Genomic DNA, 17,228 nt, shown 5'->3' with positions numbered 1-17,228 from the left:
CATTCTATCAGGAAGTATTTTATGATGGTGATGCAGAAATTGCAATCAAAACAATGACGTAATAAACTGGAAAAGACATTGGTCTGCAAAAGCAACATTCAGAACTAGCGTCCTCGATTTTACTCCAGGCGATTATATTTTGTTGTTTCACCTGAGGCGCTGTGCTAGTCAATGACGTCATTTTAAAATATAGTAAGTTTGATTTTTTACTTCCGGGTTGTGCTTCAGCTACACAGTAAACATGTGTTGAAAATTTCTGTACGAGCAGCTGGCGGCAAAGATCAAGCTTGATCGATGAAGTTAATCTTTAAAGTCAGTAATAGACGAAACAGGTAAACTGTAACAATTGCGGTACCTGTTAACTTGGCTGACGCAGTCAGGCAGAAAAACGTAAATACGTGAACTGAAGCAATTCCACGAGATACGAATCTTGCAATTTACTGGACAAGCAGTACTGTACAACGGGATACATTGTAAATCGGAGCGTCCGTTGGAACTTGGAGGTAAGTCTAACGTAAAAAAAATAACACAATTTTCTGTATGGTAAGGATTGCCGAACAAATGTTCAACACGTACAACAGAACTGAAGCGACTTCAGGGCCCAGTGACGGTATACAAAGAAAGTACTACTGAGTAAATGTGACCAAGCCAGGCCTTAGTTCGGCACACAGTAGGCCTAGTCTCCAACGATTGATTCTATGCCTAGTCTCAGGAAGACTGTTGCTCGCAGACGACGGTGTTCAATTCTGCGATATTGTAGACTTAGTACTACTACTACTACTGCTCTAGTCTAACACTAACAGAGACCTATGTCTAGGTCTATGGTAAGTTTATGTATGCATAGGCTAGGCTAGGCCAATAAAGTTACACCAGTATTGGTTTTGTAGTTTGTCAGCACTAAACAGGCATTTGGAATGACTTCAATCACGGTCAAGATACATATGCGTGCATAGGCCTGACATTTCCATCCAAGCAGGTTCTAGGCAAATGGTTAGCCTCTGATAGGATCAAAATATCAGGCCCTCATATTTTTACAAATAGACAAAAAATGAACAGGCTAAAAACAAAATTGACTAAAATTATGTATTTTAAATAAAAAGAAGAAGAAGCCTCATGCCATTTGAAAAGTGTTCCCATGGTCTAAAGCTTTGGTTGCTAGGCCATGTTCTACTTATGTATAAAGGGTAACTTTGCTTCGTAGTACTAGTAGCAGTTTATAATGTTAATACCAAGCTACAGTAGTACTGGCACACCATTTCAAGCCACAGAGGTGTGGGGTAACAATTAGGTAACTACTTAAGTTTTCATCACTTTCCTTCCCCTCCCCCTACAAGTGTAAAATGTTCATAGTGTCTAACTAATAAATTCCTACGGATCAAAATCTGATACAGTACCTCTTAAACATCAATTCCACCCCCCCCCCCACCTCTCCCCGATCCGACTGACAAATTTGGTTACATTTTCCCCAAAACAATTTCTGCATTGGAACTTAAATACCATAAGAGATTTTTTTGAAATATTGCTTCTAAAGATAATAATGGAAAGGGTGTGCCTGAATGGTTGCCGTGATAGTCTAAAGTAAATAAAATAAAACTTTTAGCAAACTGCTTATCCACTACAGAGCCTGTGTAAGAGAATGTGTAAAGGTAAGTTGGCCTGAAGGTTCGATCCTAGCAGGATCTTCTTCAGAGGCTAAATGACAAATAACGTACAGTAACAGAAGGGACAAAAACATGCATTATTATATCTTGTAGATTTAACAAAATTAAGATGATCAATGGGGTGCTAAACAGTTTTCTGGTTATTTTTGCTTGGCAACTGGTACTGTATTAGCCACTATTCATCTTACAGATAACTTCTAACCAATCAGAGTGCAGAGTACACACTTTCCACTCATGACCACATAGAGCATAGATCATCCACTACACCTCTCCAGACCCTACCTTTGTCTGCATTTGCAGATAACAGATTATCAGGCCTGTAATATTGGCATTATATATACTTGATTCATGTGGCTTTCAACATGCTGGATAATTACATCTTTTGTCCAGCTAATGTACCTGGTATTTTTTTTCGTCTTCACGCAGCGGCTGGATGGGTAATTGAGGGCACTACGCTATATTATATTCGTCCAATGTGTGTAATTATGTATATTAAATTATTAACTTAAAAAGCCTGGGATATTGATACTTTGTATGTATGTATGTATGTATGTATGTATGTATGTATGTATGTATGTATGTATGTATGTATATTAGATCCTCCTGCAAGCAGGAACTCGCGAAGAAGCCTCATTGGCTTATCAAAGCCGCAAGCTGACCAAAGTCAGTCTCTTACATTCATATTTAACGTCCATGATTATGAATTGTTAATTGTCAACAACTCTGTAACTGGACGACATACATTAATCTGGGAGTGACTCGAACCGGGGTCCTTATGATTGAAAGGCACTGGCGTTAACCACTGAGCTAACACTCCGCTTTAAATGTTGATGGCTTTATGTTCCAGTAACAGTTAATATATGCCACCCTCTCACATACCAATTCTCTCCAGAACCTTTTGCACCCCCTCTCCACCCTCCACCCCTGTATTTGGAATTGTATTTGTAAAGTCTTAAAGAATGAAGCTGTATTGAACGGTCAACTGTTTCGCTTAATTGAGGAAGTCTCTATTTCATTATTTCCTGGTAGATTGTTTATATGTTTGCCATGCACAGGAAAAGAATGTACAGGATATCAGATTATATACATGTACTAGACAAATCTTTCACAGCCTCAAATGCTATTTTCACACAAAAGTCTCTTTCATTTTCCATTACTCAAAGCTGTAATTTTTTTAATGTCCAGTTTGAAGTTTTTGATGCTGTAATTTTTTTAATGTCCAGTTTGAAGTTTTTGATTAGTTTCGCTACATACAGTATGCGATGGCCCAATTGCGTAAGGTTATAATGCAGTTAAAAAATTGTTCAAGTTCCTGCTGCCTTATAAAAATTAGATATTTTTGGAAATCTTCCACCAGAAATTTGGATAAACAATTTGTGCGAGGATATATACTTCTGAAAAGTACTTCTTGAAATTATTAATTTGACTCTCAAGTGAGGAATTTATTATTCAAGTGAGGCCAAAAAACCCTAGGATCTTTTATGAACCTTTACTAACGATCGGTTTCAAATAGTTTACACCTCTACAAAGATTTTATCATATAGCTTGACGTTGAAAAGTATGCGCTAAATGTGAAACTTGTGTATATCTAATGGGGAGTGCACTTGACTCGACACTTGATTAAATACCGCATCGGGACTTCACTTTCGTAAATTTTCAAAGATGTTGGATGCCGAATTCCCATAATATTACCGTTCATTAAAGGGTGTGAAGACTCGCGCAAAAAGAAACGTCTAATGCCGGTAATCTGACCTAGTTTCGAATGAGGTGTAACAGAAGTGTTAGACACCACCATCGATCCCAGAAAATACACACACAGCTTGCTACCGTCTGTAATTAGACACTAGTGTACAGTCAGTACTGTATACAGTCAATACCCACAGCACGTACAGTATACAAATGATACAGCGATGGACATCTCAGGTCCAGCTAAAGATAACAAGGTATCAGGTTTCATTATGTCTGCATTTTGTAGCGACACGAACAAAATGTCACTTGCAAGCAACAGAAAGTTAACTTTTTCAGAAGTCCGCACACGGTTTGGGGCGAGTCTTCAATGCTTTTATTAAGTTTGACTAGAGTTATGTTTCGGAAGAAGAACCTCCGCAAATGCATGCCGTGTACTGGGATTCTATCTATTATGTTCCAAATTCTCTCTCACCTGATTTCAATCTACTATATTGCACTTTCCCAAACCTACTAGTTAATTAACTGGTAAGACTTAAGTACTGCGCCCTCAATGACCCTCCTCGTCGACGCCCATCACCTCTTCCTTCCGAATTAACCATTCGCAAAGTAAGTAAGCTTTCGTTATTCCGGTAACAGTTTCCTTCGTTTAATAGGAATCTTACTTGTTTTGACAATTTTCAGCTGTGTTTTGAAGAACCAGTACTGAACATGTTAATAGTGAAAAAGCGTCTGGCAATATTTAGAATGAATAAGTAATCTATGTAAATTCCTCAGTAAACTTCATTTGTCTGCAAAAACCTTGGAAACTGTCTTAATTAGTTTGATCAATAGCAATCTTGCTTTCAATTGCAATCAATCAATCAAGTACAATCAATTGCAATCAATTTTCAAGGCATACTTGGTAGGTTTGGCAAACTTGTTATCAATCACCACATGTGCTGTTTTAAAGAGAATTTCTAGTAGCTGAATTTGATTGCATCATAAAAATTCTGCAAAGTTTCAGCATCTTTGGGTCAAATCACATATGTCACATCTGTCACATGGCATTGAGCATGAATGCATCTGGCAAACAGCAGTGCGACTGATGTCATCACAGCATTTCAGCTGAAAATGTTTGTGGTTTTCTTTAGAATATTTGGCCATGTTGATATTCCGTCCGCATCTTCTGCATCTTCATGTCAAAACAACATGCTTATAGCATGAGGTTGTTTGGCTGGAGATATAAATTTGTCAAATTAATTAATTAAAGATGTCAACACATTTTTAATGGTCCATTAATCATTCATCATTCAACAAGACTTGGAAACCTTATGTCAGGCAGACACATGCTGTATGAGTGACACAGGTACTTTAAACATTTTGACCTCGGTCAGTGGGGTCATTCAGTATTGCTCTCATTTGTGCAAATCTTTCCTCAAAGAGCTCAGCAATTGTTTCTCCAGGGGGTGTCAAATTACCTATCTTGTAAAGACACTATATATCAGTTCTGCTACTGGGCATATTTGTTATTTATGCAGTAGTAGCCCTGACCATAAAACTCATCAATCAAAAATTACTTTCTTCCAACCCTTTCTCTAGCTTCTGTTTTGGCTAGTGGGCTCCAAGTGGATATTATCCAGCATATTTTCAGTAATAAATATTGTATATTTGTTTATGCCAAAATATAACAAAGTTTGGGGGTGGGCAGTAAATATAGCAGTTCTTTTTTTTTTGGGGGGGGGGGGAGTGGAGGGGAAAGAATTATTTTAGCTAAGTTAGGGTTAATCTGGTTTTCATCAGGAGGGCTGGAGGTCAACCAGAGGGTACAGTTTTGGAATGATTGTAGTCCATCTGACTGGCAGGTAACAACTAGTATCTGTGTTTCCAGCCATCAGTAAGGTGTCCCTCCACTAAAGTAAAATACAAAGGGTGCTAATATTAGTTTGTTGAAATGGTGTCCGTGCTCAGACATCTCTTTCAACCAGTTCTTCTTAATGCATTTGTTGTCATTAACCCTCTCCCCATTCTTTGAATATATAATGTAAATAAACATAATAACCTACAGTATTTATAAGACCTATTACAAGTATAATACCGCTTGCAAGCCAATTGACAAGTCCAGTTAGTTTGTTTCGTAGAACCGCACAAATGATCTCCAATGTTCATATAAAAGTTACCTTCCAAACATTTACTATACTGATATATGGCAAGCACATCTATGGTTTGAAACTCCTTCTAGACTAGTGTCGGCCATGTTGACTATCAGTGTTGGTGGCAATTTGCATTAACAGTATCAGCATGCTGTATGTGCACATATGTCTTGATGGGGTGGGGGGGCAGGGATGGAATGGGGTGGGGAGTGATGGGGTACATAAAAGTGAGTAGGGAATAGAAAGCTTCAAAGAAAGGGGGGAGGGCAGGGAATAAAACAAATGTCCCAAGTAACACAACTCTGTGTTAGATGTATTTTGCATATCAAAAGTGCGTATTTTCAATAAGTAGCTTCTCGCTCTTTTTTGCCCCTGATATGTACAATATATCTGTATAAGTACAAGAACCCAGCTGAAGTGAGTATTGGTCAGCACATCAAGACATTATCTTGTTGGCAGTGCTATTGTAGAATGTTCTCAAATACACAATGTACAAGGAATCACTAAGCCAGTTGGCTTACTGGACTTTCTTTCTCATCACACATATTTTATTTTATGGTATATAAATACTCTTTATTTGTGGGTGGGAGGATAGGGGTACTGTAGGTGGGGGGGGGGGCACTGATGGTCACAGGGGACTGAAATGTAGAGGAAACACAGAATTTCCTTCCCATGTAAATGTTGTCAGTGGCTATCCCAGATACCATCTAATCAATGCATTAAGAGACTATGAAATTATTTGAACTCTCGACAAAGAATCCCCATAGATGGGCTAATTTGATATGTCAACTGCATTCATTCAGGGCTAAGACTGACCAGTGGGTTACGTGGCAGGCATTATAGCATATACTCTGAAAAGGCTTCAACCCCAACAAATGTGTAGTGAAACTATCAATATTTACCTTCAAAATGGGGTCGGTCTTTTCCTTTTGATTGACCTGTCCAAATGCGGAGATTTAGTGTACCAATGGCACTGCTAAGCAAACATTCTTGTGTCTGAATGGGAAATTTGTTTGTACTGGAATGTCCGAGATTTGGGCCTTGGGCAAACAGAAGATGAAAGTCTCTTCTGAAAAAGCTCAAACCTGAAATTATTCATCGACTTGGAGAATAATACTAGGGCAGAACTGCTGGCATACAGTTTATATGATACCACACTGTCTACATGTACAGTACTGTATATACAGTATAACTGCCAAACTGTACAGTATTAAATTTGAAAGGTTTGGCATATATGTCACAATTAAAGTGTCATTTTACATTAAATTTGTGGGACACAAATAATCGGGTAATAGATCCTTGGTTTAATAGGTTGAAGGATGTCTTTGAAAATCTGTTACGGTTTCGTCGGTAGGATGTCTGAAGTCTGTGAAGAATGAATGTTGTTTATTTTGAAATTTAATTGTTGATTGCTTGTCCCATACATTATGTGTGTCCTTACATTATGTGTGTTAATGTGTGTTACCTTACAGTATGACTGTACCCGCATTTCTGACAATGAGGAGACTTAACATATGAGTTACATCAGGAGAGGGTAAGGTGAGAACGCTGTTATTTACAGTACGTCTTCTTTGTGATATTTGTGAGAGAAATGGCAAATTGATGTATACATCATACAGAGACTAAGGCTTCATTTTCACTTCGATTTCAAAACTCTCTAATTTCGTTTGTTAATCGCAGAAAAAAATGATTGAGACAAAAGTGTTATATAAAAAGTAAAGAACAGATTTGCAGGCAGTCAGTCTACCATTCCGTGCCAGGTTTCTGCTATCATCTCCGACAGACATGTAAACCTTCTGCTACGATCCACTTCCTTGTCTAAACAAATTGTATCTCGTTTCCTTGTTATTCCTTCCAATCAGCGATTGAGACGATGTGCTGATTGTCGCACGTTTAACGACGGGTATTACAAAAACTTACTCGAACATATGATTTGCTTTCTACAAACAAGATAGTATGTACCATTTAGTGTCACTGCTACTATTAATGATTATTAAGGGCTAGGAGTTGGAGGAGGAAGGGGGAAGGGGAAGTGGGCGAGTGAAGGTGGGGGAATGGGTATTAATTAATTAATTAATTAATGCAGGTGCGTTTAGGTTTGTCAGGACAGTTCAAAGCCTCAGTAGTAGTAGTAGTACAAATTATGTTCAGCTCATTGGAGCATTAATGATGGGTTGAAACTCTCTCAGTCTCTCTTTCATGTTTCAAGTCTGTATTCTGCCTTTGCCTGTGAAGCCTGGCATTTTGTGATAAAACCTGCCATGTTTCTTAATGATCAAATTATGAGGGGAAATCCAAAATGTTACAAGCCTGGCTAAATGTTAAAATCAAAAGTAAGAAACTCCAAAGCTATTTTATTTTAAATGAAAATGATGACCTTTTATTCTGATAATTATGAATCACAAAATGGAGTTTAAGTAACTGCGTAGGATTCCTAGTAAATCCCCAAAATTGTTTTCTTATAATTATAATAATAAAAATAATCGGCAGTTATTTTTACGACGCTTAAGCGTCCACAATTGTGGGAGAAACCCGCAAGGGCTTATACTTACACGTAGGGCAGCTTCCAATTCAACATTTTATTTCAAATTAAGAGTTTTTTCAATTTAGAAAGTCATTTCAGATGGGAAAACTGTAGATTGCTCTTTGGATGAAAAACCCATCTAACTATGACCCGGCCGGGTAACGAACCCAGAACCTCCCGATTGCTAAGCCTCATTGCTTCAAATGCCACAGCTTTTAGCCACTCAGCCACAGCATATGTGATGATGGAAAAGAACAATGCTCCTTAAACTGGATAAATCTGTTTTCCGCTTAATTGGTAGATATACAAAACGATGCTCTTTCATGATATTCAAGGTGTACGCCACCAAACAAGTCTATAAAAAAATATTCCAGTCCTTTTACTGTTTGTATCGCTAATGCTTTACTGTGTTTGATCGTTTCTTATACTTACCTTATCGAGGAAAATTCTGGTAAAGTGATTCTGTATTTTAAGCTGCTGTCACTGAAATATTGAGTCAAAGGTGAGTGCTCTGGTTTGGTCTTGAAAAATATTTAAGTAAAACATAATTATTTAAAAACACAAAAAATAAAAATAAAAATGATAAAGAAATAAAAAAATTGCCATAATACCATGGGAGAGAACTGCTAGGTAACTATTCATATTTTTGTCATATTTCTATTCTATTTCAAATTAGTAAAATTTGGTGGTGTTTTAGTAATGGAACAAGAATGTACATTAATTTAAAAGAAAATGTCTTCCTTGCATTCATCTTCTTTCTTAAGAAAAGATTGTACCATGACAGTTTGGTATGCACATCTTTATGCTTCATCTTTTTTCATCAAATCAATGACCATAGCAATAACTACCTTGCCCAAAGTGAGATTTCAAATTATCCAAATAAAGTCTACCACATTGATTGTTTTGCACCACATTAAAGTTAATTAACGAGCTATTAGAGGTTCCATTAAATTCCGAGAAATTAGTATTTATCACATAAAAAGTGTAAATAGGAAATTTTTTTAAAGGTTTGTAGTTTCCTGCACATATTATTTGAAATAAGAAACAAGTAGTCAGGCTAATTAACTAAATAGTTAATTAAGGGATATTTTTGCTACCAGTATAAGATCGAACATTTAAACAAAGTCAACATACAAAAGCTGTGGCAACTTGCTCATTTTCAGCCAGTTTGACTTCCCAACCTGTCAGAACTGTTTTTGGTGTCAGAAGTGGGATCATATTTGTATGATATAAATATATATATATATATACATATTGTAAGTAACTAATGACATGCCAAATCTCTCTACTGAAACACCTTTTGTATCAGTCAAGGAAGGCACCAACTAGTGTAAAGCTTGCCCTTGTTAACATTCACTTCACACCCTTTTATCTGAATTGATGTCCCTATTAAAATTCCAGAGACCTCAGAGAGAGAATTTTAGTGAGTGATGTAAAATACTAAACCCCAAAAAGTATGCAATTGTCTGTTGAGTGAATTATGGTATATAGAGAAACTGCTGGCAGGCTCTACACTGTAAGAATGCAGGGTTCTGTAACTATTCTGATGAAGTAGAAATATTGAAATTGTGGAAATATTGGAATTGTAGTTTCAATATGTGAGATTTTGGCTCAACTATGTATGTATGTATTTTAGATCCTCCTGCAAGCAGGAACTCGCGAAGAAGCCTCATTGGCTTATCAAAGCCGAAGTCAGTCTCTTAGATTCATATTAAGCGTCCATGATTATGAAATGTCAACAACTCTGTAACTGGACGACATAGATTAATCTTGGAGTAACTCGAACCGGGGCCCTTATGATTGGAGTTAAGCTAAGTTAAGTTAAACTAGTTTCTACTGTCATTGCAATGCCTCTGTCTGTCTGTTCCTCTGCTTGTCTGCCCTTCAACAGTAGTTTGAATGGCTGTTGCTCTCAGGTTCTTTGCTGAATTTTTATTAAACTTTGTGAAGTTGTAAAATATAGTACAGAAACGGACCCAGAGGAGGGGGGGTAGGAGCGGGTGGGGGTAGTACAAGTTTCATAAAATTAGTATGTCAAATGTCCTTTGGGATAATGAAAGCTGAAACGGTTAAACTGTGCAAAAGCATATTTGTAGCATTATGTTTAATTTTAGTCATTGTGTGTAGCAGATGTTACAGCAGGTCAAAAAGTTGTCCTTAATTTTCAGATCAAAGGTCGTTGTTTGGGTCAAAATGTGAAAATCATGAACAGCCTATAATCCCTCATATGGTTTATGTTTGATTTTGTTTTATCAAACTTGGTCATAGTAATCAGTAGATGATTGGTCATAAAAAGTGTACTTACTTTTTAGGTCAAAGGTCATTTGGGTCAATTTAAAAGGGGGTTAATTTATGAAAATCATGTAAGAACACACTCCTCCTAGAGTTTATGTTTGTCCTCGATGATCAAACTTGGTTATACTGTAGTAATCAAAAGATGATGGGTCACAAAATTTGTATTTAATTTTGAGGTCAAAGTTCTAAAGAGGTCAAGAGAGGTCCAAAAAGGAAACTACCATATCAAAAGCTTGTCTCTTAGGCTTTCTGTGTGACGTGATTGAAACCTGGCCACAATGATCGGCAGATGATGGGTCAGTGATTATGTGGTGGATTGTGTGGTCAGATGTCATGCCTGGTCCCCCTAGTCAGCTCAACATCACACCCCACCTAATAAAAGAATTTGTCCAAATCTACTTTGAACAGCAGATAAAATCAGTGTACAATAATCATAGACATAGACTCTGGAAGATACATGACAATTGTTGTTTCTTATTTTTACTCAAAAAGGGTAAAAATTGAAAACTATTTAGCTTATAATGTATATGCTAAACTAAGTGCTCTTCCATGATCAGATTAATTATGGCCACTTTTAGCCGTAAAACTAAAGGCCACTTCCTCATCTGGCCATCTTCGTTACCGACTTCTCTTTCTCTTTCGACCACTCTTTCTTCTCTCCACCATTTGACGACCATCATTTTGGGCATTTTTTGGTCTGCCTAGATTCTGTTCTTTAAAGTTTTTTTTCCAGATTTCATGCCTAAACCATGTTGGCAGTAATTCTAACTGATGGATAATGGTGCAAAATTTTTGACTGAAAATGGAGTCATGTACAATTTGATTAGTTTACTTGAGAAGATAAAACAAGATAGGATGATTAATAATATTATCATTAGTGTCATCTAGTGATGCGTTTACTCAATACCAGGTTCAAATTGGATTTGAATGGATGTTAAGATACAATACAGACTATTAACCAAAAAAAAAAAAAAAGTGGGTCAGTTTCTAACATTGCATATGACATGGTACCATTACCGACCTAGATAACTGATGAAAACATTGTTATTGAGATTTGCTTTCCAGATAAGTCCTTTAAAAATATAAGATGTTACATTAGTACGTGGGAACTTTGTGAAACTTGCTTGTCAAATTATTCAGTTGGATCCGTCAGTACGAAACAGGGTTATAGTTATATCAAACTATAAAAGTATTTTGATGTAACCATTTTGACATTTAGTTGTTTTCATGCATGGTTTGTTGACTATTTTATGTTCCATAAGCATTTTAAACATGAAAAACATGTATTTTGACATTTATTTGACGATGAACACAATTTTTTTTGCAAAGATTCAGATATCTTCAAAGAAATTAAATCGTAATTCCAAAAGAGTTCACTGCGCTTTTCTTCCCCATTAATCGCACGAACCAAAGATCGTCTTTTATTTTTGACACCATGGAAAAAGTTGAAAATATAAAATATGGTCCACCATGCAATATAGTACTGTACATGTATGGCCACAAAATATGTTGTTACATGATTAGTCTAATAGAACAGTATGACAGTTTCAGACGAACGATACTTTGGAATATCTGATTTATTCAATCATTCATCATTATTCCAGGATAAATTTACAGAAAATTGATAAATAGGATAAATAAATTACAAAATTATAACATTATATTCTAGTAACACATCAGCCGCATTAATATTCAGCCACGGCCAAGGGAATATTTGTATCGGGTGTCACGCATAGTAAAATGCCATGAAAGTTGGGCAAGTATTATATGCAAAGATGCATATATAGCAGTTCTCATACACGTGGGGTGGGGAGTGGAGGGTTGGGGGGAGATTGTTTGAACCTCCTGAGGTAATAAATTGGAAAACCAGAGCCTCCAAATTGAGTTGCGACAGAACATTTGAACACTGAGTTATTAGAAGAGGCCCGTACTCGGCGTACTACTTTTGCAGAGCTTCTTGGGCCCAATTTGCATATAAGATGGTAGGACTGAGAATTGTTATTGCAGTCAAAGTTATTAAACTATTCATATAGATAATGACATAAAATAACATTAGGCTTGTATATTGGACTTATTGATATTAATATTTACATATGGAATATTTTCCAGCATTTACAGTATATGTGTGTACATTGCTGGAATTGGAATATATGACTATGAAAGTTATGGAAGAAAGAAGAAAAGAGTGGGGGGGGGGGGGGCTCATATTGTACCTAGTTTGAAAACTGAAAGGCAAAATTGTTATGAAGACACGAAGGTGATTTATTTTTCCGTTCTTTAGCATTTATATTTTGGAGGACAATATTGCTTCACTTTTAGCCGGATGTAGTTGGTATCATGAGCGGTCAAGTTTGGCTTCTTCAGTTACCCAATTACCAGGAAGCTTTTATCTCTTCATCATAATAACCTCCCAAGTTAACTGTGTCTGCTTTAAAACAAAGAGGAAATCCTGTAAGAGTCTCAGAAAGTGAAAGGAAAAGTGACTAGGTAATATTGGGATTGTATTTGGATAAGGAGAGTTTATAGCGACTCTTCAAATACTCAGCTGGTACATACGTGCACGGTGTCTACTATGACAATTACGAACCAGTGAACCTCGTGTGACTGGGAAACGTACAAGCAAAAAGTGAAAGGTTTTTGTTGCACGCAACATTTGAGTACCAGATTAAACAACAACAAACAGACAGTTGAGGTTTCATATCGGATGTTGCGTACCCTTAAATTTGGATAGGGAAGCAAAAACGAATAGTGAAGGGAATGTTGTGACTCGTTATATATACATACATGTAAACTAAGTGTGTGTGTCTATGTATTTGTGTGAGTATATATGTGTTTATGTGGATGTGTGTACGTAATGTACTTCCTATGCTTACAGACAAGACCATATAAAGTGATTTCACACATCTATCATGCAAGCATGTGCAAATTGAAGAACCAGATCCACACCAGCTTTATTATTGGCAATTTAAAAGGCTTTCTTATTTCAGTAATTCATTTCAGGTATTTAATTTGCTCCTCTCCTACCTGTACCCCAGTGTACTTATGCACTTTCCTCTTCCTAACCCACTGTACTAGCATGTACATTTGAGTACCGCACCCCTATCTACATCCGCCCCCCCCCACTCTCTATTCCTTCCCAATCTACCATTCTGAAGTGACATACATGTTTTCCTGAAGTGACCTACAATTTGTTATTAGCAATTTAAAGGGTTTCATGTTTCAGGAAATTCAGATGTTTATTAGCTGTCCTGTACATTCTCTGAGCTACTGTTTATTCATAGATGTGTATAATATGGAGGGGGTAGTTTCACAATTTAAGCATATTGTCATGTGTCTGTATGAAAGTGAAAAGTGAACTTGTTTATTAATATATATATCACATGATGAAATCCTTTTAACTGTGCAGTACTTTAAATGTTCATTTAAGCTTGGTTAACCATTAATTTGATGTACTGAGATACAATCCCAAGCATCAAATTATCGATCTATGAGATAGAGCTAACTGTCACAATCAACGTCCACAAACACCTAATACAATTCTTACACTATTTGGGAGATATGACAGATTCCAATGTTTCTTCACTATATGCAAAGCAGAGGACTTGAGTAAGTCTAAATATGACATCATCAAGTCACAATGTTTGTCAATTTTGTATCAGTTATCAATTGTAATGAACCTTAACCTGTTGTCTTTGTAAAAGCTACATTTTGGACTCGCCATTATCTTTGCCAACAGCGTGGCTAAAATACCATACAGACTGGTTAGAAGAAACATTAATGTGTTAATTTACCTGATAATCTCATCCATCTCTTCAGTCCACTGACTATTTGCACCAGAATTGATGGAATTAGAGGCAGAACCTTCAAAATGTTTGCCAATGAAATCATAATAACAAAGCATTACACTAAATGTGAGGGACACAAAAGTTTGTGTGGTGTTTTGCTGGTTAGGAACTGATATTCATATTACTAGCAGCGAAACAATTGTTGTCACACAACCATATTTTGTTTCCATATTGTGTTTATCCGGATATATGCAGGGTCCCTGACACAGCAGGGGGGGGGTGGAGAGGGAGGGAGAGGAGAGGGAGGAGGGGCTGGGGTCCATGGTCACCAATACTTTAATGGCAGGTAATTTTCATGCAGGTAAAGTGGTCAAACTCATAACTCCCCCCCCCCCATCCTCCCATCAATTTTAATCTTTGGTGGAGAGTCCCTGATATGAAATAATTTAATGGCTCGGTTTATGTGAATAACATACAAAGTTGCACATGTCCCATATGGAACAAATGAAGGGATGCCCTAACCAAAACATGACAATCCATCGGTTGTTATTTTGAATCCTTTTAGTGAATACCTGTCCAACTCACTTTTAAACTGAAAAGTGTCTCTATCACTTGCATACTGTACGTATCAAGCAACAGAAAATAACAAAGATCTCTTATTGTATTGCCTCGTGTTGGTACCACTTGGTTCCCAGCTCTTGTAGCAGGTAGATCTCGGAAGTTTATAGGTTGATCAAATTTTGCCCCTTTCCCATTCATAAGTTGAATAGTGGAATCGATCACTTTAAAACCTTTTGTTTTGTGATCCGGTGTTTATTCGGACTTGTTCCGGAGCTTTTGATTTCTTTTAGTGCTGATACGTTCTGCCTCATGGGTTTTATAGAGGGTGGGTACCCCCATAAAACTACTAATGAATTTGTAGATCTCAATGGAGAGGATTTGAAGTTATAGAACTTGCAGTGCAATAACATCTAGACCTCCCAAATGTGTCAAACTGGTCATTAGTGTGAGTCATTAGTGCAAAAAAAGCTTGGAAAGGTAACAATTTCAGTGCGTCCATCTACAAACTGCTGTTCCACCTAAGCAACTGAGAGGGGATAATTAAGATGCATAGCCACAGGCAGTTGGGCAATGGTACTCTCTTCAAAGTTGGATTCCAATAGTGTAGTATACCAGTAACCCCCCCCCCAAAAAAAAAACAAATTGGGGATGGGGAGGGCAGAGATGGAGTGGAGTGGATGCAATATTATTAGAAGCAATTTTGAGTACAACATTGTTACACTGAAAGTCGCATATTCTTTGTAGAGTTTACCAGAACTTTACTTTTAAAGGACATTCTTAAATTTTTACTAGCAAGTTACTTTTCCATTATGGAATACTAAGACAACACATTTCAACAGTAAACTTCAATCAGAAAACCAATGTAGGTAGCAACAAAATGTTAATCGGTGAAAACTTAGTATGGGATTACAATAACAGTGTTCCTCACTTTAGCTGCGTTCACATAAGTTGACATTATTATAGTACTCTCTGTGTTCACGTAGAAAAAAATTGGTCTTATTTGAAGGTTACCAGTCTTGCCACCAAATAGGCTAGAATGTCATGAAATGGTCACCCATGCTCGAGTTTCAACAAGCATTGATTGCAAGTACTGCCATTTTAGAGCTTAGTTAATGCACACCATTGAGTGTCTAATTTTACAATCCTCAAATTTCTGAGAAAATTTTGAGGAACAAAGCCTCTAGGAAGGAACTTTTGATAGCTTATAGCTCCATTTTCAGCATACAAAATTTGAGGTCGATACTGATGACCTACTCTATGTAAAGAATACTATGTAAAGACATTGGATTGGTTACAATTTCAACTTACTGTACACAACAAGGCGGCCATCTTTGTTAAGTTAGGTGATACCAACGAAATATGAGTGCTGATGCATCCACTTAATATTGAAATTCAGTGTACAAGCCATGACAACTGTCTGAAAAAGAATTTGGTGACTTATTTATCGAGGGTCGTTTTCAAAATTGATTCTTGCAACTTGATGCCATTCTGTCGGTCAGATATATGTTATGGCCTTATTGGTCAAAGATGCAACCTATATCAAATTTCTTATTAAAAGTGATATGCTGTAAATTGGTTGTTATAATATTACTGTACCAGCGAAGCTAAACAAAGTCTTGTGAATAATGATGCATTGCTCTTTTCAATTGTCTTAAAATTTCCCAATCAGCATTCTGTTATACATTTACTTAAATATAATAATTATGTTTCTAATATATTTATATGTGATTGTGGTCAAGCATTGATTGCATGTTGGGCTTGGGTTATTATAATGAAATGTACAAGTGTAGATTCTACTGTTCATGTTATTCTATTTTGGTACTCCAGCTAATTATGCAAATGAGGTACATATTAATTACATATATAATCATCGCCATGCATGTATAAGTAACCTCAGACAGGGTGACTGACACATATTTTTGAGTGATAATACCTCAAATATTTAAAGGTGTAAATTGTTACTTTAATCACCACAACAATGTAGTGTCGATCGTTACAACCTGAACATTCAAATTCTTTTCATGTAAAGTAATAAACAGAAGAGAATTTTGTTTCACATGTTAATTAAAAATGATATGAAATTTCATGCACTGTGAAAGGGAAGTCTGTATCTGCTTGGCTCACTATAAGCTCGGTCTCAGACTATTAGAACCCTCAAATTGTAAATAATGTCATAATTATTGATAATAGTTTTGATGCAAAATTTCTCTGAAAATGTAGAGACTTGTTTACTATACATCTCAAACCATTCAATAGATACCTGGTCACAGTAACTATTAATTGGCATAACCTTTCAGCTTACCATGCTATCTATATACAACACTGGTCATACCTGCTCACTGTCAAATCTTCCGCTATCTGGCAAATACTTTGTTCGCTCGGAAACAGAGCTACCTTTTGGATTTAATACTGGGTTGGCTTCACCTGTAGAAACGTTTCTCAGAGCAACTTAATTGCGCACTTTGTCATTTCCCCCCGTTGTCACCCCTGCTATAATGGCGTATGCAGCTACTACTGTATCTGATAATTAATGTATCTGCAAGAGAAGTCAAGATGGAATGTCGCCCATGCATGCGGCTATCAA

General features: G+C 36.7%; 1 protein-coding gene across 4 annotated transcripts in view; it reads left to right on the top strand.

The window, feature by feature from the left end:
- Positions 1 to 221: 221 nt before the first annotated feature.
- The window catches only part of LOC139967949 (peroxisome proliferator-activated receptor alpha-like), a 64,288-nt gene continuing 47,281 nt past the window's right edge, over positions 222 to 17,228 (top strand). For 2 of the 4 annotated variants that reach the window (XM_071972185.1, XM_071972183.1), the window contains exon 1: positions 222 to 503. The gene's annotated coding sequence lies outside the window, so the exon portion shown is untranslated. Of the gene's footprint in view, positions 504 to 544; positions 825 to 17,228 lie in introns of those variants that run through there. The other 2 variants (XM_071972186.1, XM_071972184.1) reach the window with 2 other exon arrangements.

This window comes from Apostichopus japonicus, chromosome 5 (assembly GCF_037975245.1).
Source record: "Apostichopus japonicus isolate 1M-3 chromosome 5, ASM3797524v1, whole genome shotgun sequence".
NCBI lineage: Eukaryota > Metazoa > Echinodermata > Holothuroidea > Aspidochirotida > Stichopodidae > Apostichopus > Apostichopus japonicus.
The sequence above is the reverse complement of the archived record's forward strand: the minus strand, read 5'-3'. Positions and strand labels throughout refer to the sequence as shown.